The sequence below is a fragment of the Hypomesus transpacificus genome, unplaced genomic scaffold, assembly GCF_021917145.1.
Source record: "Hypomesus transpacificus isolate Combined female unplaced genomic scaffold, fHypTra1 scaffold_225, whole genome shotgun sequence".
Taxonomy (NCBI): domain Eukaryota; kingdom Metazoa; phylum Chordata; class Actinopteri; order Osmeriformes; family Osmeridae; genus Hypomesus; species Hypomesus transpacificus.
The window spans coordinates 189,998-212,691 of record NW_025813760.1 but is presented as its reverse complement, the minus strand read 5'-3'; the positions used below and the strand labels follow the sequence as shown (position 1 = coordinate 212,691).

General features: G+C 43.7%; 1 protein-coding gene and 1 pseudogene across 1 annotated transcript in view; one reads left to right on the top strand and one right to left on the bottom strand.

The window, feature by feature from the left end:
• The window catches only part of LOC124462559 (caM kinase-like vesicle-associated protein), a gene marked incomplete at its 3' end in the record, with an annotated part of 27,304 nt that extends 15,238 nt beyond the window's left edge, over positions 1 to 12,066 (bottom strand). The window contains exon 1 of the mRNA XM_047014165.1: positions 11,852 to 12,066. The remainder of the gene's footprint in view (positions 1 to 11,851) is intronic.
• On the top strand, positions 10,556 to 22,694 carry LOC124462558 (annotated as a pseudogene).

Here is a 22,694-nt window from a genome sequence, read left to right as displayed (position 1 = left end):
GACGCAGCAACGTGACTGCTGCTTGACGTTCACTTATGCCAGACAAACATACCCCTGAGGAGAATTGTTGCTATTCCATGTTGCATCACCACTAATTCCCCACTATGTGTGCGTGTGTTAGGGGTGAGAGAGACAGAGGGATAAGAGGGGAGCGGGGGAGATGCACACCCTAAGAAGCTGTGAATTAGGTCAGTTGAACTCCAGGGAATTGAGGGAAAGGAAGGAGAGGAAGAGAAAAGCAACAGTAGTAAGACGAGTGACTGGAGTAAAGCAGAACATAAAAAAAGAGAGTGTTGACTAGTTTTAAAGGCCATTAGTGTAAGAACGTCAGTTTAGTACATCCGGTAACACCCAGGATCTAGTGAAGGCATCCTGGGTGTATCAAATCAAATCAAATGTATTTTTATTGCCCTTTTTACACGCAAACATGTCACAGAGGGCTTCACATACGCCCATAGAACTGCCCCTCAACCAACCTAAACCCTCAAGTATCATTGTATTGTAGAGCCAAAACTAATGCATGTGATGAAGTTCCAGAATACTGATGATGTTGTGGCGAACTTTTATCAGATTGCTACTTCGGGACAAATTATATATTATATATCCTAATTGCAACATTATCATCTTGGGAAACACAGCTAGCTAACATTATGGCCTAATGTTTGCCAACCTCTTGTGTATTAAACGAATAAAGGCTGCAGACACTTCTCTTTATTTAGATCCTTATTAGCTTGTGCCTTAGCGACCATTTGTGTTCCTAAGATCCACAAGCTAGCATAACAGCCCAAGTACTAATAACGATTTGGCTAATTGGCCTAGCGACTAAGGGCTGGTGTAATATGCTGGGATCACCGTAGCCAGCGACCAGCCGGCTAGAGCAATGAAATATTCACCAGTCCCCAAATGGGACTCCACTTCAAATGAGTTTCTCCGTGTCTGCATTCGTTGTAGCAAACGTTTGTGCTTCTGTTGTCTCTTAAAAAGGGGGAGGAGGACGAGATGGAGAGGAGCCTCTGAAGAAGGCAATGAATTGTATCTGCTTGCATTAGTTTCTAATGGACATTTGAAGACATTTGCAAGGCTATTTGGTTGCAAAAGAGTAAACAACATCCTGATAACACTGTATTTTCAGTAAATTACTTAGACTAAATGATATTATCACAATGAACATTGACTAATAATCAAGTAAAATTTCGGCATTGAAAGAGATTGTGTAAAACAAGACACAGGACATAACATACACGCACGCACGCACGCACACACAAACACACACACACACACACTCCAAGCAGCTCAATCCTGGACTGTGCTATTTGCAATGACATGCCTGTCTGGATGTTTTCCACATGTTGCAGGTCTACCTGTGTGTTACAGTTACAGGAGAGAAACGCCTGAAGCGCCCCTGCTAATGAGATATTTATAAACCTTACTTGGGTGTTGTTTACTCTCTGGAGTGGGTTCCCCACATCGACACTCTCTCTCACTTCTCCCCACAGACACACTCTTACCCTCTCTCTCACGTCTACAATGCTACTCTCCTCTTTCCACCCTTCTTTACCGCTCTCTCTCTCTCTCTGCCTCTTTGTCACTGTCTCCCTCAACATCACACTCAACGTTTCTCGGTCTCTCTTTCACCTCACTCTCTCGCACCTCTCTCTCTCTCTCAGCCTCAAACCCTTTTATGTTGCTAATTGTGAATTTAACTGTGCAGCAACAGCCAGTGTACCTGTGGGTTCCCTCAGCGGCCCTCCTTGAGAAAGCAGACCATGTGGGTTTGGGAGAGGGTTGCAAACATGAGAAACAAAGTGAAAGAGGACTGAGAGAGAAGTGATGGGAAACGTAGGAAGCGATCCAGACCAAAAGAGCGATGAGAAAGACTGAGGACATGCGAGCGGACGCGTGTGGGAACGTCACCAAGGCGTGTGTGTCTGTGTGTGTGTGAGCGATAGAGCGAGAGAGAGGAGCGCTGTGTGAAATGTTCCGAAAGATAGCAGACTTATGAAAGTAAAATCCCCTCCGTGGAGAGAGGGAGAAAAGAGGGCAGCGGAGGAACGGTGATTGAAGTTGAGATATCCGTGGCTGGGCTGAAGCCCCTCTCTCACAGATCCTACCTCGGAGACGGCCTGTCAAAAACCCACAGTGTCTGGCTCAGCACTAGCACTGCCAGCTGGAAGTCTATTTCGAAACACTGTGTGGGTATTCTCCTTTCACATCATATATAATATCCAACATTCGAGCTACCTGTGAAATTTGCTGGATGTGTCAGAAGAGAGACCCGGTGAAACTCACTCCTCAGGTATGTAACAGGCCGCCCACGTCAACGAATAGCTAGCTTTTCTTTGGCGTAGCTGGTAGTGGTTGCGCTTGTCAAAGGTGGCATGTTCGAGACCAGGCAGGGACGAACAAATGGTCCATAAAGCCTTCAAGACGGAGCAACACCACGTCTGTTACACCACCTCTGCACCCAAGACAGTGCTAGGTTTTCAGCTTGTGCCTCTGGCCGCTTGTCAAAGTAACTAGGCAGTAAAAGAGACGCGTTTCCCAGTGACAGTTTAGGGTTAAATGTGTTCAAATGTGTTTCACACGTTCATTGATATCAGGGTCAATCATTGATCTCAGTATCTAATTTTCATATTGTGTTTTATCCCCCGAAGGAAATCTGGAACAACGAATGCTCGTGTGTTTTTTGCGGGCTTCGGGTTTTCCAGTCCACTGTGTCCAACTCCTGATCAGATTACTCTTCTCTCTGATGACCTTGAATGATGTGTCTGAATGGGTTTCTTGTCTCGTTGAAAGTCACGGACACACACCAAAAAAGCCTCTATAAATACAGTGAGGAGGTAATGTTCGGCGTCTAAAGTAGGCGGATTATCTGGAACCAGGTCAGAGGAGAGGCAGAGCATGTTCTCTCTCTTCTGTTTCCTTTTTAGCTCGTTTCTTTGGTGAGGTGGGCTAGAACATCTCTCTCTCTTCACTCTTTATCCCTGTTCCTCTATCTCCTCATATACTGTATGCACAATCTGTATATAGACATATACACAGTATGTGTGTGTGTGTGTTGTTTTACAGCCTCTGGCATACTGAAAAAGACTACTGAAGGAACACCTGTGCACATGCATACTTTGGATATTTGCATTCTGGATGAGTGTAGAACTGGCTGTGTGTCTGTGTGTGTGTGTGTGTGTGTGAATGTGTATTAGCACATCTTCCAAATCCTACATCCCTCCTATTGACTGGATGAGTAGATACACATGCGTCCTACCGATGCTCAGTGGACCATCTCCGTGTTTGGAAAATAGGGACAGAAAGAGAGTGAGAGAGAGAGAGAGAGAGAGAGAGAGAGAGAGAGAGAGAGAGAGAGAGAGAGAGAGAGAGAGAGAGAGAGAGAGAGAGAGAGAGAGAGAGAGAGAGAGAGAGAGGGGGGGGGGGGGCAGAGGCCAGAGGGTAAAGACTGAAGGAAAGCTGTAGGAGGACAGGAAGAAAGGAAGAAAAAACAAAAACGTGATTCTCATTTTGTGAGTCAGGCAGACTGAGAAAGCACCTCTCCAACCAGCTCAGTATTAAAGCCATCCATCCTGAATGTGGGCCAAAACAAGATAATGAGAGGGAAAGATAGATACATAGCTGAAAAGAGAGAGAGAGAGAAAGAGTACAAGTCAAATATTTAGATAGATGTCGATAGATAGAAAGAGAGACAATGATAATAAATGAGATTATCCACTAACCACAATCTTTCTCCTGAAGAAATCATGGACCTTGACTTGCAGAACATGTGATGAATGAAAAAGGCTTCCTTGTGGCCAGCTGAGTCTATTATTCTCTCTTGTTTCGAATTCCACTCACCTCATATGCCTCTGTTGGACTAGAATTGTTTCCCAGATACAGCAGCTTGCTTTTCAACCAAGAAACCCACTTGTCTTAAAGTTCTCTAAACAACTTATTTTTCAGGGCCAATGAAAAACCTTGATACTATGTCAGTCTACATCTTCAGGTATTTACCAGTCTGAGTGTACGTTAGTTTATTGCTCGGCAGATAACTTAATGAGACTGGCTGAAGTAACAAACCATTTAACACCTGAGTATTCTTGCTGAATTGAGTCAATGTAATTGCAAGTATTGTCAAATATTTATTCAAAGCAATCCTGACTCAAGGTGAGCAACACATAAACTGCAACAAAATGTTGTCAGCCATATTTAAAAGTGTTGGACTTTAACCATAATTAGGATGCTTATTGTTCAGTTGTGGTATTGCTAAACAATGGCTTTTATGTTGATGATTTAAAATTCTGCGTTTTCAAGCATAAAAGAAAATGCTCCATTCAAAACCCTTGAATAGGTTTTGGAGACACAATTGTTTCTGCCAACAGCGACTCAGAAAAGTCACTGAGGTAACATAAGTCTTTTAACGCTTCTTTCTCAAGGCTACATGTTACGACATTACGACAAAGACGGTGTTCTGCCAAGCTTCTTGCTTTTTAGTTTCTGAGTATAGAAGACAATGACTAACATGCCAACAGTTCTGGAAAATTATCGACCGTCCAAAACTGAAAATGTAAGGCTTGGTGCGCCTACGTACTGTGTGTCGTCGTCGCTTCAAAGGTCAGACGCAAACTGGCAACTGGTGATTCAAGACTGGCGGCGTGTACCGTCGTTCTTACCGCTGTGACAAATATGTTTGGACATATTACAGCGCTGTGTGTGCATGGCTTTCAGCCTTGTTAATGTTAGGTTATTGGCATAACATGTAGGACATCTAGACTACTGCGCAGCCTTCTGCTTATTCCATACCTCGTGCGGGAGTTCGTCAAACTCAGTCGAATAAACCAGGATTAAAAAGTAACATAGAGCATTGTGAGTCAACCTTGTCAAACTCTATGGTTATGGGATTCTAACTCATGAAGCCAATATGTTATTGATGTAAAATACATCCAGCTGGACGTGCTAAAGCTCATTGTACATTTGTGAAGGAAACCCTAATTTCTATCTATTGTTTCCATCTGTAAAAGCCCTAGTGGTAAGCTAAAGATGGCATGAGCTGCTAGGAGTGTTCATTTTCCTTTCTTAACTCTGAAGCACTTCATCTTACTTTCTTTCTAGCATGCATACTGAAGTTATGCATAGGGAAAAAAGGGTGAAGGAGATATGGAGCCAGTTTTGCCAAATAAAACCATTGAAATTTCAATCAACGTAGACATGCAAATGGATCAGATTGTTTTCTACATAAACCTCGACTGGCTCCATATCTCCTTAACCATTTCTGCTTTTAAAAAGGGCAACAGTCACTCCACTCACAAAGTAATGAGAGAGATAAATAAAAGAAAGGCCAGACGAGACAGAGCGAGAGAGCAGAGGCAGAGCGAGAGAAGTGAGGGATGGCCAAGGAAGGAAGGGTGACGCGAAAAACAGAAGAGAAGAAAGAGGGGCGAAAGAAAGGAGCGAGAACTGGAGAGAAACCAACGGACGGACAGAGAGGAACGAGGGTCACCCAGAGAAGCTGGAGAAAGATGGAGAGACGATGACACAGGTGTGGACGGAGAGAGCATATTCCAAGAGTTCCCCCCTGTTTGACTGTCTCTCCTCTGTCTCCCCTTGTTTTTCTCCCTCACCCTGTCTCTCTCTCTCTCTCTCAGTCTCTCTCTCTCTCACTCTCTTTCACTCTCTCTCTCTCACTCTCTCTCCCTCTCTCCCTCTCTCTCTCTCCCTCTCTTTCTCTCTTTCTCTCCCTGTCTCCTCATACCCTCCATCTCTCCTTTCTCACAGCACCAAAGCCATTGGGATAGTGAAAGCAACTCATCATTAATTCATTCTTTCTTCTCATGTGTTTACTGAGCTTTGTGTGTTCATCAAGCTGCTTTGCCTGCTACCCTACAACAAAACAGCAGAGATTTCTCCAACATGAAAACACTCAAACTCTTCTTTTTTTTATAGCAGGTGTCCCTCTCTTATGATTTTTTGTTGTTGTTGTTTTTTGTATACTGTTTAGTTTCTGTAGAAGGGCTGTTGGACCAATTGCAACTATTACAATCCCCCCAGAGTGAGAAATAGTGCAAGCTTACATTTACATTTAGCAGACGCTCATATCCAGAGCGACTTACAGTAAGTACAGGGACATTCCCCCCGAGGCAAGTAGGGTGAAGTGCCTTGCCCAAGGACACAACGTAATTTGCACAGCCGGGAATTGAACCAGCAACCTTCTGATTACTAGCCCGATTCCCTAACCGCTCAGCCATCTGACACCCCAAGCTTCCGGTAGCAGATGTCTGAGAATTACAGCTTGTCTATATACAGAGGACAAAGTTTAACAAATGAACTAGGTTACACGTTACCTTTTGTATACGGGTCCTGATTGTTTGTGTAGGCATCTGTTTGTTGTTCACCTGCCTGTGTGTGAGTGCGTGTGTGTGTTCACCCTGCGTTGCGTGTGTTGGGGGGGGGGGAGAGAGAGAGGTAATGCGCTTCTACTTATTGCGCATTTCGGTGCTCAGCACCTGGAGTTTCTGTCTGATTAAAAGTAGCAATTGTTCTCTTTAGCAGAAGGCAATCCATCTCCACCTGATGATATACAACAATAATGAGGATTTTATTAGTTTAATTCAACCCCCTCTGTGCAGGCGCAGGGAATGCATCGCTGCTTCCGGGTACCAAAGTCTGGGGTGGAATGTGATTCATTGCTTTCATCTGAATTTGCTACTCATTCAATTGTTTCTGCCCCTCACTTTTGAATGCATAGCCCACTGTAAAGCCATTCACTCAAGCACACTCCAGCTCACAGAGCTGAGATGTTAATGTGTGTGTGCGCGCGTGATAGCTGTGGGGGTTTAGCACAGGGACATGGGCCTCAGCTGGAGTAGATGAGGACCAGATGGGGGTGAAGTAGAGTGTTGGGGTGGGGAGGGGCTGGGGGTGGCAGGACTTAGGGGAACCTGTATCAAGGCCCACTAATCATATTATACATTTGTGCAGTCCTGTAAACACACACATATACGTTTGTCCCCCGGCCGATCCTTATGTAATACAGCCAGGTGTGGGTTGTTCTCTGAGAGTGGTCTAGTTTTTGTCTCCGTGGACGTTTGACGTGGACGTTTGACGTTGAAAATAAGGTTCTAAACAGCTTTTAATGTCATGTTTGATATGCTTTTGTTTCTTATTTTATGTATTACATGCTTGTAATAATTTTAATACTGTAACATGTACATGTACAGGGTTTACAGAGTTTGTGCCTACAGCAGACCAACATGTGTTTAACATATTCCCCTGTCTTGCAAGGGAACCACTTGGTCTACTGTAGCCTTGATTAATGATCCAATTTGAATTTGTATGCGTTTAGGCTACTTTTCAGTCATGTGACCGGTGTCCCCACTTTAGTCAGGTTTGGGTGTATATAGGAAGAAGTGTTACCAATCACTTCGAGTTTTGTTTACGATACAGCTCCGGTGCGTTAGGCGCCTAGTCTTCATTGTAACATACCTTTGTTAACCATTGCTCTGAAGGTATGTTTTGTACTTCATGATATTTCATTATCATTGTATTGATTATCTTACTATTTAGATAATAAACTATTATTGTGCATTTTGACGTTACTTGTTCTCTTTGAAACGTATCTATCAGGCTACGGCGGTGAAAACTTAGATCTAGTCTGGTTGATGCGGCTAACTGATTATAAACATAGACTTTTGAGTAGGTTTTAACTTAAGGCCTCTGAGTCACTTACAGTGGATCTCCACGCTCCGAAGGAATTTACCGGGGCCTCTGAGTGATCGATTACATATCCTACTAGGTCGACTATGGTTAAATCTATATTATAGTAGAGATAAACGACTGTTTAGTGAACACGCATACTTTAGGGTCGGTGCTCTGATCAAGCAGACGATTTTTACCTACGTCAGAGTTTCATGTCATTAACTGTTAAGCGCTCGAGGTTACAGGTAACGCACTTGTGCACGTGTCTTAAAATTGGAGTCAGATATTAACGAGTCAATTATCTCCCTGAGAATCTAACCTAAGGTGAATTGTGGTTCCCAAGCCAGGGACGAACACCAAGCGTCTCTGGCCTTTCGATTCACCGACTACACTTTATTGACAAATATTGACCGCTAAATTGACTAAATCATAAGGGCCTGTTGGATTAATTTCCCTTGTTGATATACACAAGACGTACATCATGCATGGAGACCTATATAATTGATCTTGAAGTTGGATTTAAAACAATTTATGTACATGGCAGAATCTATATATCAACAATCATTCAACTCAATTGCAAACAACCTGTTGTTGTCATATGCATTGTTGTCTACAGAGCTGTAGCCCAACATTGCATAGTATTCCCTCTATAGATGGTCAAAAATATCTATATACCATCTATTGAGCCACTAATTGGTTGTTTATTGTTTTAAAAACAACAGATTTACGGGGACTCCACAAACATTTCATGCATATTGTAGTATCGCTAAACTACAATTACGTAATTCTGATGCAAATTCTGATGCAAAGACAATGCAACAGTAACAACATACTGTATCTCTAGTGCCACATAGAACAATGTACTAGGTGCAGTCTGTGCAAGGTAGTGCGAGAACAATATCTCAAATACAACATGCAACGTATTTATTTATAAAATACATTTTATAAATTGTAAATATTTTGATTTAAGGCATTGGGCACAAAATCCTCAGTTTATAACTCATGTAACATGGGCAAAAGCATTGATGCAACTGTAAATCTTGCAAAAGGTTCATTCATCATCACTCAGGTTCCTTTTCAGTTTTTCCACTGGAAAACAGTCTTGATCAATAATGTTATATCTGGGTCTGATGTGCAAACTGGCACATTGCAGAATGATCAACATGATTCATGGGGTTAAACATTTACTCAATAAATCACACTCTTGCTTAAGTCTATGAACATCTGTTCTTGTCGCAATGCTAGAATTGACTTCACAGTCTAGTCAAGCTATCCTAGTTATTCAGCTATATATCATTTACATCCAAGATATGTGATGTTTGGGAGTTACATTGAGCTGTGTTTTAGGAGAAGATCACACCTCAACACCTCTCATGAACACCGGAAATCTCCAAACCTGATCTGGCATCTATCGACAATGGCTGTCCATAGATGCTAAAATGCTTTTAAAGACCATTTAATATTCTTTAAATTGAGCACTGGTAGTTTGACCACATATGGTCCATATTTAGCCTACCCAGTGAATTTCTTAATAAATACAATTGGTAGAATTCCTGCTGATAAAACTATCCTTTAAAAAAATTATATTGGCCAAGGAAACACACCTAACTGTAATCCTAACCCCTAGCAGTGGTCTATTACTTTTTCTTTTCTTGAGTTTGTATTTATTTATACTGTATGTTTTTGTGACTCTGAGATGCTAGAACGTTCTACTCCAGGAGCTTTGCAGTAGATGCAGACAGTAGTAATCTATCTGTTTATTTGCGATCCCAAGCTCCCGCTCCTCACAAAACGTCAGAAAGCTCATAATACTCATATTTTACACGCACGCACACACACACACCGAAAACATGCACATACTCGCAAATTCATTGTTTATTTGTTCATCTTTAATCCCGAGTACCATGAGAGTTCTATCACCAGATTTATCAGACATGGCATATTTCCCATGAAGATTACCAGAAAAAACACGCAAACCAATTTAAACCATATTGTTTCCTGCAATCTGCCTTCCTCAATGTGGAGTTAGATATGAGGTTTGGGAGGAGAAGACCACACGACGGCTGTGTCTTGAACCTCATACTTATTACTTTAGCTAGTCATACAGCTGCCCTTGCGAAGCAGGTACTGTTGCACCCAACCTGTATGAGATATTCTGCTTTGTGGTGCAGACAGGTTCGTATCAGTCTGGTATTGTACAGTTGTCTCCTCTGTCGATGCCTCTTTGGTTGCACCAAGGGTTGTGGGTCAGAATAGCCAGTAAAAGTATCATGTTTTGCATTCTGCAAAGTGATGCTGGTAGGTGGTAGGCCCTCCTGGTTTTTGGTGTGCTTTATTAGTCACATTGTGTCACAGGACATACTGTTTTTTGGACATGCCAAAGGGTGTGTGGGTATTGAGATGCAGCATCTCCCATGTGCCATCACATGACCACACACCTCATGCCAATGAAACCAATCACCCGCTTGAATAACCCTCCTATCAGCCAATCACAGCATACATCTAAGACCGGTCAAAATGTGACCATAAATATGACATGGGGTGGGGGGGGGGAGAGGGGGGGGGGGGGGTAGGGGGGTAATCTGAGAAGCTCAGCTGAGACCACAGGACTCATCTGTTAAACCCGCCTTCTTCTGCATGGATAACACTCATTCACTCACTCACTCACTCATGAGTTGCCAAACCCTCGAGAAAAAAGGACAAACATACTTGCTTTCGTTAGAGTGGTCTCTGAACTCGCGGAATTGCAAGAGAGCTCTCATGAGACCCACCGTGCCCTGGACGAGCCTGGAGGTAGAACTGAGCTGGAAACCTCTGCGCTGCTCGACAGGTGTTTACACATGAAGAGGCAAACAGGTGGATGGGAGGACGGATGATGGATGGAGGCACACGGAGACGGGCCGACAAACAGCTGGAGGGAGAGACAGCCGGAGACAGTCGGAGACGGAGAGCAGACACCAGGCCGTCGGGAAGGAAGGAAGAGCCAGCCGGCTGTCTGCTGGGTAAGATGAAGACTGTGTGGCGTGCACATCAACTGAAGCCCTGCAGTTGAAATGTCATGACACACAACACACAGCGTAACAGATCAAAGATGTGCGTCCCTTGACGCCTGTTGTCTCGTTTTCTTCATTAACATGGTCTACATTGCCTGGGTGTGGGGGTGGAGTTGGGGGGGGGGGGGGGTCGTTATAGTGTATCGCTGATCCCTTGCTCCCAGTTCACAGATGTAGACCACACACGCAATCACACACACATAGCACACACCAGTGCACCAATCTCCTCTCTGTCACTAGTCACTTTCTTTGCTCTTTCCCTTGCCTTGCCCTGCCCTGCCCTCCCCCCCCCTCCTCCACACACACACACACACACACTCTCTCTCTCCCCTCTCCGTGGGGAGAAGTAGAGTGATAAGAGTAATGCCGGGAGATGTTTCCTGCTCCGTGTTTCCTCATTTCTCTGATTGGATAAATATGGATGAAGCCAGAGAGCAGCGGCTCTACAGGGACTGGGACTCGTACTTGTAATGAGGCGTATTCAGTCTCTCTGCAGATTTGCTGATCTCGCTATAGGAGAGCGATTAAAAATCCGACTTTGGATAGATCTCAAACTGTCTATGTATGATTACCATACCAGCCATTTCTAAAACATACGACTACTACGACTAGCCTACTACTGATACGATAAGGCTATTAGGCTACATTACCCATACGGAAAAATACAACGATGTATGCGTTCTATCTCTATCCTGTAGCCTATTCATCTCCATTCCTCCGTCTCCATTGTGGTTGACAAACGAATGAATCGGCATGGACCCTACAGGGCCAGTAGACCTTTTGTCAAACACGCAGAATTGGGCTAGTTCAAAACGACCAACCATTTCAAATACAATTCAATTTCCGCGAAAAAATTCCGCTTATAAGAATTTGGGGAGAAGAAAAAATCATTACTGGACGAAACATAATATATGCTTTTCAGTTTGATAATACACTTTTAAAATACCCGTCCGTATTTCACTGCATTCATTTTATACACGCGGCCACACATCTGCGGCGCAACATAGGGTATCCATGCCCTCGCCATATATATACCCCACTCAATAAACTGTCAAAGTTTTTAAAAAGAAAGAAAATAGAGACGAAAAGAAAGCACCTAGCGTCTCCTCTCAATTTACCTGCTGTTGTCGCAGTCGTGCCGGGCTGTGGATGCGTGCTCGTGGCTCTATCCAAAAATAAACTTTTCCAGGAGCGTCAGAATCAAGTTTTCTGTTAAAGAAATTACTATGAACTGGACAAGTCAAGGAGTTAATAGTATGATAATACGTTCAGCAAATGGCTGGTTAGCTTCTGCCCTCATACGACTAACTGTCAGCCTGTCTGTGGAAATAGGTTTTTGCGTGTTTCAGCCAGAGCGCGCACTGACTGCCGCCCTCTCTTCCCCTCCCCTCCCACTCACGCAGTCACTCTCTCCCCACGAGAGATAAATAATCTGGGCTTTCATCTCTCTGTCTCTCTCTCTCTCTCTCTCTCTCTCTCTCTCTCTCTCTCTCTCTCTCTCTCTCTCTCTCTCTCTCTCTCTCTCTCTCTCTCTCTCTCTCTCTCTCTCTCTCTCTTTATTTGTATCTGTCTGTCTGTCTGTGTCTCTCTATCTCTGGCTGGGTATTTTGCTTTTTACTCCTGTCCTCCACGCCACTTGTGCAGGTTTAACCATTTCTAATATGACAATTATAAGATTTTACCATTTCAACTGTCAACAATCTTCACATTCAAATATTTGTATTCTGCAAACAGTTGCAAAAACGCAGTTGTAAACATTATTTGACATTATTATTTACAGTTCGTAAGGAATCAATAGAAATGAGGCAAAATTGACCAATTTCTCCATCTGACAGGCTGGCTCTCGCGTTGCTTCAGAGAGCAGCGTCTCTACAGACTTGCAGATTGAGAGTGGTTGGGATTAAACCATGGGATTATACCTCAACATTCATCATTTCATCATGCTCTGGGTATACACTGATTCTTGTGACAATGACATCACCCACGTCCAAATAAACTGCACTAGCAGGCATGTAGGTTACACACACACGCCCCCACACAGACACACAAATTGATATCCTTAGTAAGGCTAACCTCATGAAAGTACATGGAGTTTACCAGAAAAGTAATGGTGGTCAGAGAGCTTTCATGGGTGTAAGTGTGAACTGGGTGTTAGTCAGTATGTCCAAATGTGTGTGTTTGGGTAGTCTTACCCATGTAAGACTGAGGTAGTCCTACCCATGTAAGACTTAGGTAATGTTACCCATTTGTTACCAGTAGCCCCTTCTTTGTAACGTCTTACCAGATGTCCTACACTTTACTGGGTGTGTGTGCACTGTGTATGTATGTGGAGAGTGTAAGAGTTTGTGTGGGTAGAGAATGTAGGAGAGATCAAGAAAGAGTACTGTGTGGTTGTGTGTCTGTGAGCCCAACCGTGTGTGTGTGTGTGTGTGTGTGTGTGTGTGTTCAATTGACAGATGGCTACTGTAATTACACAGGAACTAACCACTGTGTTTCTATGTGTGTGAGTGTGCGTAGTGATTTTGTGCATTGCACTGTGGAAGAATGCTTGGAGTAGTATGTCTATCTAACAGCAACACTTATTTCTAAACTAAATTCTAACTGTTCTATTTTCTGATTTCCTCTATGTTCTTTCAGAAGTGCACACACAAGCAGGTATGCACCCCCCCCTCCACACACACACGCACGCACACACACACACACACACACACACACACACACACACACACACACACACACACACACACACACACACACACACACACACACACACACAGTGACATAGTCTTTTGTCCAGCTGCTGACGGCAGTCTTTGCCCACACACATTCACGAGGAAACCTTGAGTCTGTCGCTGGCTTCCGTTTCTTTGTGAGAACATGTTCATTAGCAATGTGTGCGTGTCTGCCTGGCTTCTTCCCTTGTCTTTACGCTAGAAATAAGACTGTAACACATTTTCATTGTCCAATTACAGTAAGAAGTGCAAAAACCCCCATTGTTTTTAGAGAACCTCCCAGTAAGATTCAAGATTCAAGATTCATTCACGACTCTCAAGGCTGAAATTCATTGGTAGAGCCTTCATGTCAGTTCCACCTCTTTCTCATATCCCTCCATCCCCATTCCACTCATCCACACCCTGTTCTCCCTCTCTCTGTGCTAGCGGTTCTCACCCTCTCTCCTCCGGTTTCTCACCTTTTTCTCAACTGTTCGTTTGAAAAAAAAATCATTACATTAGTGAATGAGAGAGAGGGAGAATGAGAGCGAGAGAGACAGAGAGAGAGAGAGAGAGAGAGAGAGAGAGAGAGAGAGAGAGAGAGAGAGAGAGAGAGAGAGAGAGAGAAGGAAAGACAGACAGAAAGAAAGAAAGAAAGAGAGCCAAAGAGGGAGGGAGGGAGCACATAGAAAATAACAGGCTTCAAACCTTATTGGCACAGGCAAAGGTTGAAAACCATGATGTATATTTATTTATTGCTTTGGCTGTTTGAATGGCTTTTTAATATTCATGAAGAGGTGTGTGTGTGCGCAGCACCAGGATTCATTTCAAGCATCTGCTCAGCAGGTTCCTATTTAAATACTTTTAATTATCAAGTAGAATTATCATGTATAATTATCATGTATACACTAAAGCCTTAATACAGTACAATTTAGGTCAGAAAATGACATGCAAATGTACTCTTCACAGTCTTTGAAATCAAATCCCATAAGAACGGCAGGCCACCCTGTTCCAGCCTCGAGGGAACATATGTTGAATTCTGCAGCAACCATGACCTGTTAGGAGATTTCTGTGGCTGGCCACTCACATTCATGCTAAACACACACACACGCACAGCACACGCAGCGTGAAACACACACTGACACACACCCACCCTGATGGTCGCTCAGTATGGCCTCCACTGGAACGTTTCCCACTTCCTTTTGTCGGAAGCTACCCTTCATCTCTTTTCTCGCTGTCCCTCTCTTTCTCTCTCCTCTCTCCTTCTCTCTATTCTCTCTCTCTCAATTTACCTCTCAATTTATTTATCCCTCTTTCTCTCTCTATGAAAGACACACAAATGAAGATACACACACGCACACACAGACAGACAGACACACACACAGACACACACACAGACACACCCACACACACACCTCCTCCTTCCCTGGGCAGCAGGCCATGTGTGGGTCAGAGGCAGGGTGTAATTAGGCCCCTTCCTCCTCTCAACCATAATGCTGCAGAGCAACAGTTCCAAAACACACCACCATTATCCTAAACCCTCACTTCCACACACACACACACACACACACACACACACACACACACACACACACACACACACACACACACGCCGGGCAGTCTCCACTGAAGCAGAGAGGATTGGAATAAGAGTTTTTGGGTGTTATTGTGTTATTTTTATTATCATGTTATCTTTTCACAAAATGTCTGATTCATACACACCCATGACAGGACTTCTTGAGTTAACCCTCAGACACAGACCACAGGCACATTATCATTGTATGAGAGGAGGGTTTCAGGACAAAACTGGATGAGCCCCTCACATTTATTTACCAATTCAGCGGTCACGCCAATCATCTCAAGGTCTCCTTGTCCAACTGAATTGGCAGGTTGAGTCACAGGAGATGATACTGTGGGGTGAATAATCTTTCACAAAGCCTTGAGGTATTACAGCACACGTACGGCCAATATGTTGACAGTAGTTCTCAATACACACTCGGAAAGAGAGAGAGAAAAAGACAGGAGAAGAGAGATAGAGAAAGACAGCAGAAGAGAGTGAGAAAGACAGGAGAAGAGAGAGAGAGAGAGAGACAGGAGAAGAGAGAGAGGGGAACGATGAAGTATGAGCAAGAGAGAAAGAAAAGTCAAACGTTTATCGAGAGAATCCTATACCAAACTTGACAGCTGGCTGGCCTTAATTACGAGGGCTAAATAAGAGTTGTAATGTAGGGCGGGCCCCTTCTCCCCAACTTCAACTCCAGTTTCAAAAAAGAAAAGATGAATCAGAGATGAGCGTTTTTTACTATGATGAAAAAGACAATATGGGAAACATGCTGTCACTGGTTGCATGACAATGTCCAGTAAGGTGGAGAGACTAATTGCACAAAGAAGGAAGTTTTCGAAAGCATGAAGCAATTAATAACAACTAACATTCATTACTGCTAGTCAGTGTGTCTATGTCATACAGCCTATTTGTCAGGACGAGGTACAGTATAAATGGCAAAAGGCAAACATAATGAAGAGTTGACAGTTTAGGGCAAACAAGATGAGTTTGAATGCTTCCTGAGCTTGAAGACCACAACCACAACCATGTTGGACATTTTCTTTAATTGCTTTGATTGTTGGGGAGTCGTGCCTATCCTGGTGGCACTGTGTTGTGTATTCCTTTGTTTCACCAGCTGAGTTTACCTGGGATATTTTCAGAGGCGTCTGCTACTGCTGTCAGTGTAGACAGTGGTCACCAATTAGACTGCCCTAACAACCTTTACTATAGAGATGGGTTACCACGCGCACATACACATACACACACACACACATTAACACACACACACACAACACACACACAAACAGCGACGGACAGACAGATAGATGCACACCACACACCAGTGTGTAACCAGTGACCCTTTCTTGTTAATTGGGTTGATTATTTTCAGCTCTGTATGATAGATTCTGTGGCCCTTTAGGGGCCTTAAAGGGTGTGTGTGTGTATGTGTGTGTGTGTGTGTGTGTGTGAGTGGGTGTAAGAAAAGAGGGAAAGGAAAGGAGAGAAGAGGAGTCCCTTGATTCCAGAGGTTATAAATAAAAAGAGTGTCTCTTCAAGGAGAGCCATAATGATCTGGGTCACACCATTTTCTTTGCCCCCTGAGGTGCCGCATCCCAAAAATGGACTTTAGATTATCTGGGTCCACCCCATTCAATTTGTTTTCTAAAACACATCTACTGAAACAGTAACGTAAGCTACATCATTGCAACCAAACACTTAGCAACACTGTATGTGTAGTGTGGTGGATACGAGTTTAGCAGTGTGGCTTGGGCTTGCTACCCCCCGCAACAGACTCTTCTCCTTTGTGGGAGAAAATGTATGTCATCTTTAGTTAAAACAACACAATGACTGGGCACAATTAGTGTTTAGTTGTCAGCTGGGATTTCGTTTGTAATTATATCTGTCAACATCTCCGAGCGGCGTCCATTTGTATGGCGACGTCTAATTTTAGATGGAAACTCATTCAGATCAATACAGACAGACAGGCAGACAGGTAGACAGACAGGCAGGCAGACAGAGATGCACCAGCCCCCACACACACACACGTTTACACACACACACCCACATACAGAAGGCAACATTTTTCAGACATTTTTTTTTGTCCTTGGAAAGGCTGCATATATCTTCCTTCTTCCTTTCATCAGAGAAACGGACAGTGTGACCGCCTACCTCTCCTCCCTCTCCTCCCTCCCTCCCTCCCTCCCTCCCAGCGAGGATGTGCGTCTGTCTTTGTGGACGCACCGATTTCTCTTTTGACACTTCTAAGACCTTGCCTTGGCCACCTATTATAAGTCCAAGCAAGTCAGGATGTTCACTGCCACACTGGATTGGACTTGTGATATTGTGTGTGTGCGTGTGTGAGCATGTGAGGGAGGTGTGCACATGTGCAGACATGTGCGTGTGTGTCTGTGTGAGAAAACAGGAAGAGAGGTAGAATGAGGTACCATCCAGTGGGCCAAGGGAGAGATTAGTGTAGTTTACTATGTCATTATTTACAACAGCTCGCCATAGACCGCAGAGGGTCAAATTAGCCAAGATATCTGGCAGGGCCAAACAATTTTCTTGTAGTGCGTCTTCTTTCATGTTCCCCCTGGAGCCTCAGCTGTCCTGCCTCAGTTCCTACTTAATGAGGTCCCCCTAGATGGAAAAATAGACTTTGTAGACAATTACTGCTTTCAGTTCAGTTGTATCACCCTTGTCTATGGCCGTCCTGAGAAAAGACTTGGGCAGGCAGAGTTGACGACAAAACAGATTGAAAAAGTAACCAATCTAGAGCTTCACTGTAAAACTGAGGCTACTTGGATCCCATTGCTGAATGATGCAATGCTACCATCTACAGGCAAAAAATGATCGAAATACATGGAACATCTCTTGTTTTTCCCCAACCTTTTATATTCCCAGCCTGCCTCGTTTATTTTAGTTTTTACGGAAAATAAATGCCACCTCATGGTTTTGTAATGTTTTTGTTAGTAGGCTGTTGTGTAATGACCTATCTAATTACATGGCAAATTCCTGCTGTCATTCCCATTTGTGACTACTCTCAGTTGAATAATTCAAAGGGCAGTACAGCTGCAAAGTTTATTGTCCCATACCAAATGTCTGCCGGAAACTTTAATTGCTAGGTTTTTGGATAAGCTTCGAACCAGATGATCGCCATCATTGAATCTGCTAGACTCTCCGCTAAATCCAACCCTCTATTCAAGATTGGTTGTTAAGCACACATTGACCAATCAAAACATTTCCAATTTACATTTTCCCAGCATGCCTTTTTCCTTAGTCCAAAAATGTAAAAGCGAGGCAGAAAATGGTATACTATACACAGAGTAACTGTAATAGATATAGTTATTTGCGTTATGCTTGAAAATACCAGTTAGGATACAAATTGTCTTTGCACACCATGACATGTAATATCCAAATCTTGCTGTGTGTATAAATTTGAGTTAATAGAGACTCTGTTTCCAGTGGGCGGAAGCTCATTGTAGAGGTCACGTGCTGAGTGCTGATCACTCCAACCAATCGCCTCGGGGAAGGTCTGAGACAAGAGCCAATTACTGTCCTAGCAGGATGTCACCTGACATGGGTGAGTGAGTGCACAGAAACTGTGGGCTGTTGTGAGCTGAATCATAGGAGATACCAGTTGCTGCCGAATACGTGCAACTGGTGGATATGAACTCACGAGCTTGGAATCACTCACGGCTGGCGAATGAGTGCAATGTCTGAGTTGGAGCACAGCTCCAGAACCCAATTCAGACTACTCTCCCCCCACTTTTCAAGTTTTACTTTCTAAACTACAGTGTTGGGATACAAGTGTAAATATCAACAGACCAATATCAACAGACCAAATATCAAACGACCCCTCAATATGCCGACTTTGTGTTTACACTTAACAGAGAAGTCGGTTCTGGAAGACGCAAGCGCAGTTTAAGAATTTCTGGATGAGACGTGCTATTTAAATCCAACTCCCGCTAAATCCGACCCTCTATTCAAGATTGGTTGTTAAGCACACATTGACCAATCAAAACATTTTCGATTTACATTTTCCCAGCATACCTTTTTCCTTGGTCCAAAAATGTAAAAGCGAGGCAGAAAATGGTATACTATACACAGAGTAATTGTAATAGATATAGTTATTTGCGTTATGCTTGAAAATACCAGTTGGGATACAAATTGTCTTTGCACACCATGACATGTAATATCCAAATATTGCTGTGTGTATATATCTGAGTTAATAGAGACTCTCTTTCCAGTGGGCGGAAGCTCATTGTAGAGGTCACGTGCTGAGTGCTGATCACTCCAACCAATCGCCTCGGGGAAGGTCTGAGACAAGAGCCAATTACTGTCCTAGCAGGATGTCACCTGACATGGGTGAGTGAGTGCACAGAAACTGGGCTGTTGTGAGCTGAATCATAGGAGATACCAGTTGCTACCGAATACGTGCAACTGGTGGATATGAACTCACGAGCTTGGAAACACTCACGGCTGGCGAATGAGTGCAATGTATGAGTTGGGGCACAGCTCCAGAACCCAATTCAGACTACTCTCCCCCCACTTTTCAAGTTTTACTTTCTAAACTACAGTGTCGGAAACAGAGTGTAAAAATCAACAGACCATGCGCTATATGCCGACTTTGTGTTTACACTTACCAGAGAAATCAGTTTAAGAATTTTTAGATGAGACGTGCTATTTAAATCAAAATCTAATGTCACCAAGACCGGGATAGAAGAAGTGATGGAATGAGCGAGTTCACTTTTGTTGCTATTATAAAGGTTCATTATTATGATTCATTAGCTGTTTCATTTGACCTGGAGGGGTTTTGGGTGTGTGAATGGGATAGGTTGGATATGGCTTGATTAACGTGTGTCCATTAAAGCTGAGTTTATTATCCTTGGTATGGTAAATATATAGTTTTTATAAAATCAGAAAATATTTTTCTTGACATTAAACCCCCCTATTGTCTTAAGAAATACTATTACCTTTGGGTCACTGTGACCTGGGGTCCAGTTTATCTCATAACTCAACTAAACCTTTGAACACAAATATACAATTTAGCATTCTATGGATTGTCATATTTATTATATTTATATATACTCTGTAGTGTCCCTCAAAGGTCAACCCCGATAAATCTCAATGACACTATCTACCAACACGTTTAAACAAATTCAAAAGGTAGGAAGCTACATAGGAGGCCGTGTACTTGGGTTCATATGATATATAATGTCATAGATTTGAATACGATTTTGTGTCATTATGACCCCAGGACAGTAGGAGGGTTACACAGCCAGATAACCTGAGTAGCTGGGACAGAGCTCTGTCGACGCTGCCTTTCCAAAACACACATGACTGTTAGGAAACAGGAGTGTGGCTGTTGGAGCAACCCCTGTATGACCACACAGATGCCCTGAGTGAATGTAAGAAACACAACACCTCCAACTCCAGCTTGAGCTCAATGGAATTAAGGACAATCTGGTTGGCAGCACTGCAAATGTCTGTGTGGACAAAAATATGACATTCAAATCTAGGTATACGTGAGGAAGATGCTAGAGCAGATTTTAAATGATCTATTCTGATATCATCTTACAATACAGAGAAGTCATGAGAGTTTAGTATGGAGAGATGATAGCTTTTGTCCCATTGGTGGGTGACCCACCTGGGTGACCCACCTGTTATTGAACATATGCAACAAGATAACTGTTCTGTCCTGTTTTGGAAAAGGTTTAGTGATGTGACTCTAGGTGTTGCTGATTGGTCAGCCCCACGCTTGTGACCCCCGATATAACTGTGACAGTTATATAAGTCCATGTGAACGTGTCCACACATCTACACCACAACCCTCTGTTTTAAATCCTATTCAGATCGTGCTAATCAGGAGATAACATTATTAGAGGTCTGTTTTGTGAATTGTGTAATAAATATATATATTCATTATTAACAATTTGTGTCTTGTGTTTAAAAGTTCATACGAGACAGACAACTTTTGTAAACATTAAAAGGCAGAATATAATGAAGCTTACTATATACTTAATATGCAGTATACTAGACAGATACATACTTACATACATGGAGAGGCTAGAGTTATGGTCAGAATACAGTTGGTCAAAGATTAGGGGGGAAGGGTTGTAAAGTTGATCAGAGAATCATGGTTGTGTCTTTGTTTTGAGGTCATGTCCCCAGCCTGGCTGCTTTCACAGCACACAGGCTGGGTGCCCCCCGTGTGCCTTCAGTTGTTGTCTGTAACCATGGCAACCATGCTCTACATAACCCTGGATCTGAGGGCACATGGCCACTCTGGCGATAAGGCCCAGAGGGGAATACTGGGATAATTAGTGGATCAGATAACGCATGGCCTCTCCTCTCAGGTGGGTCAGAAACATGTGAGCCACAGCCCAGCATCAGCACTCATGGCTCTGTGCATTGTCCAACACACATGCCCCAAGGGGCCCTATCTGTGTAACACGCAACACACACACTTACCTGATCCCATTCATGCTGACACAAACTTGCACTACTTGACCGTCTGTCTGCGCGTGTGAGCGTGGGTGTGTCCAGAACCTCTCGGTCAGAGCACGTTGAAGGGGTGCAGGTGGTTTTTTGAGGGCAGTGGGAGGCAGGAGATCCTTCGTGTTTGCCGTGGCAGATAAGAGATCCAGAGGGGATCAGTATGGATTAAGCCCCTCCATAAAAAGAGCAATGGGCACTCCTGGGTCCACGGGCACCTCTTTATCCTCCAGAGAACTGCCGAGGAGAGCAAAGTCCTCCACCATCCCTGAAAAGAACAGACGTCCAGGCCGAGGGAAGAGGACTGTGGTGTTTGGGGGTCGGAGCTGAGTGTCAGTGAATGGTGTGTCTGTGTGTGGAGACAGCATGTTTGGTGTGTTCGCCTGCGGGCTGCTGGGTGTGTTGATGGGGGCCATGGGAGTGGTGGGCGACTGCATGCTGGAGAATTACACCCTGCTCATCGAGAAACATGGATGTGATCAGTGTATGGCGGTCAACACCACTATCTGCAGTGGCTTCTGTCACTCCCAGGTAAGATGTTGTCCACGCTGGACACATGCAATCGATACACCAAGGTTTAAATGAGACGCCGGTTTCATTCTAATTCCGAAAAATACTTGACCTTTTGGAATTTCTATAGTAGTAAATTAGCAAGAGATTGTAAAGGGTTCCTTTGGGATACCTTAAATGAACTATTTTGACTTGATTTGAAATGAAAAATACCTCAGTCCTACCATCCACATACATGCAAACAAGTACAGACAAAAATTAAACAAAATGAGAGTGGCTCACTGAATTGATAGTATCTGTGGAGGAAATGCGGAAAAGAAAGGCTAAAACAGTGATTTATAATTAGCTTCAAGACCTCATGAACTCTCATTTATCTCTTGTATATTTCTGAACCGCTTGTCTGTATTCCAGGATACCAACGTTAAGGGGCGGGTGGGTAAGAGCTACCTGATCCAGCAGGGTTGCATGCCCCACACTCTGGCCTATCGGGCAGCCCATGTGCCAGGCTGCCCACAGCACATCAGCTCCCTGCTCTACTACCCCGAGTCCCAAAGCTGCCATTGTGCCCGCTGCGATGGACACACACACCACTGTGTCCACAGGCGCCAGGCTCACCCTAGCCCCAGCCCCTGCCCCTTCAGGAAGCCCGCGAAGAGGAACAGAACGCGCGCAGGCAAGAGGAGCCGTCCCTCGAAGAACTGA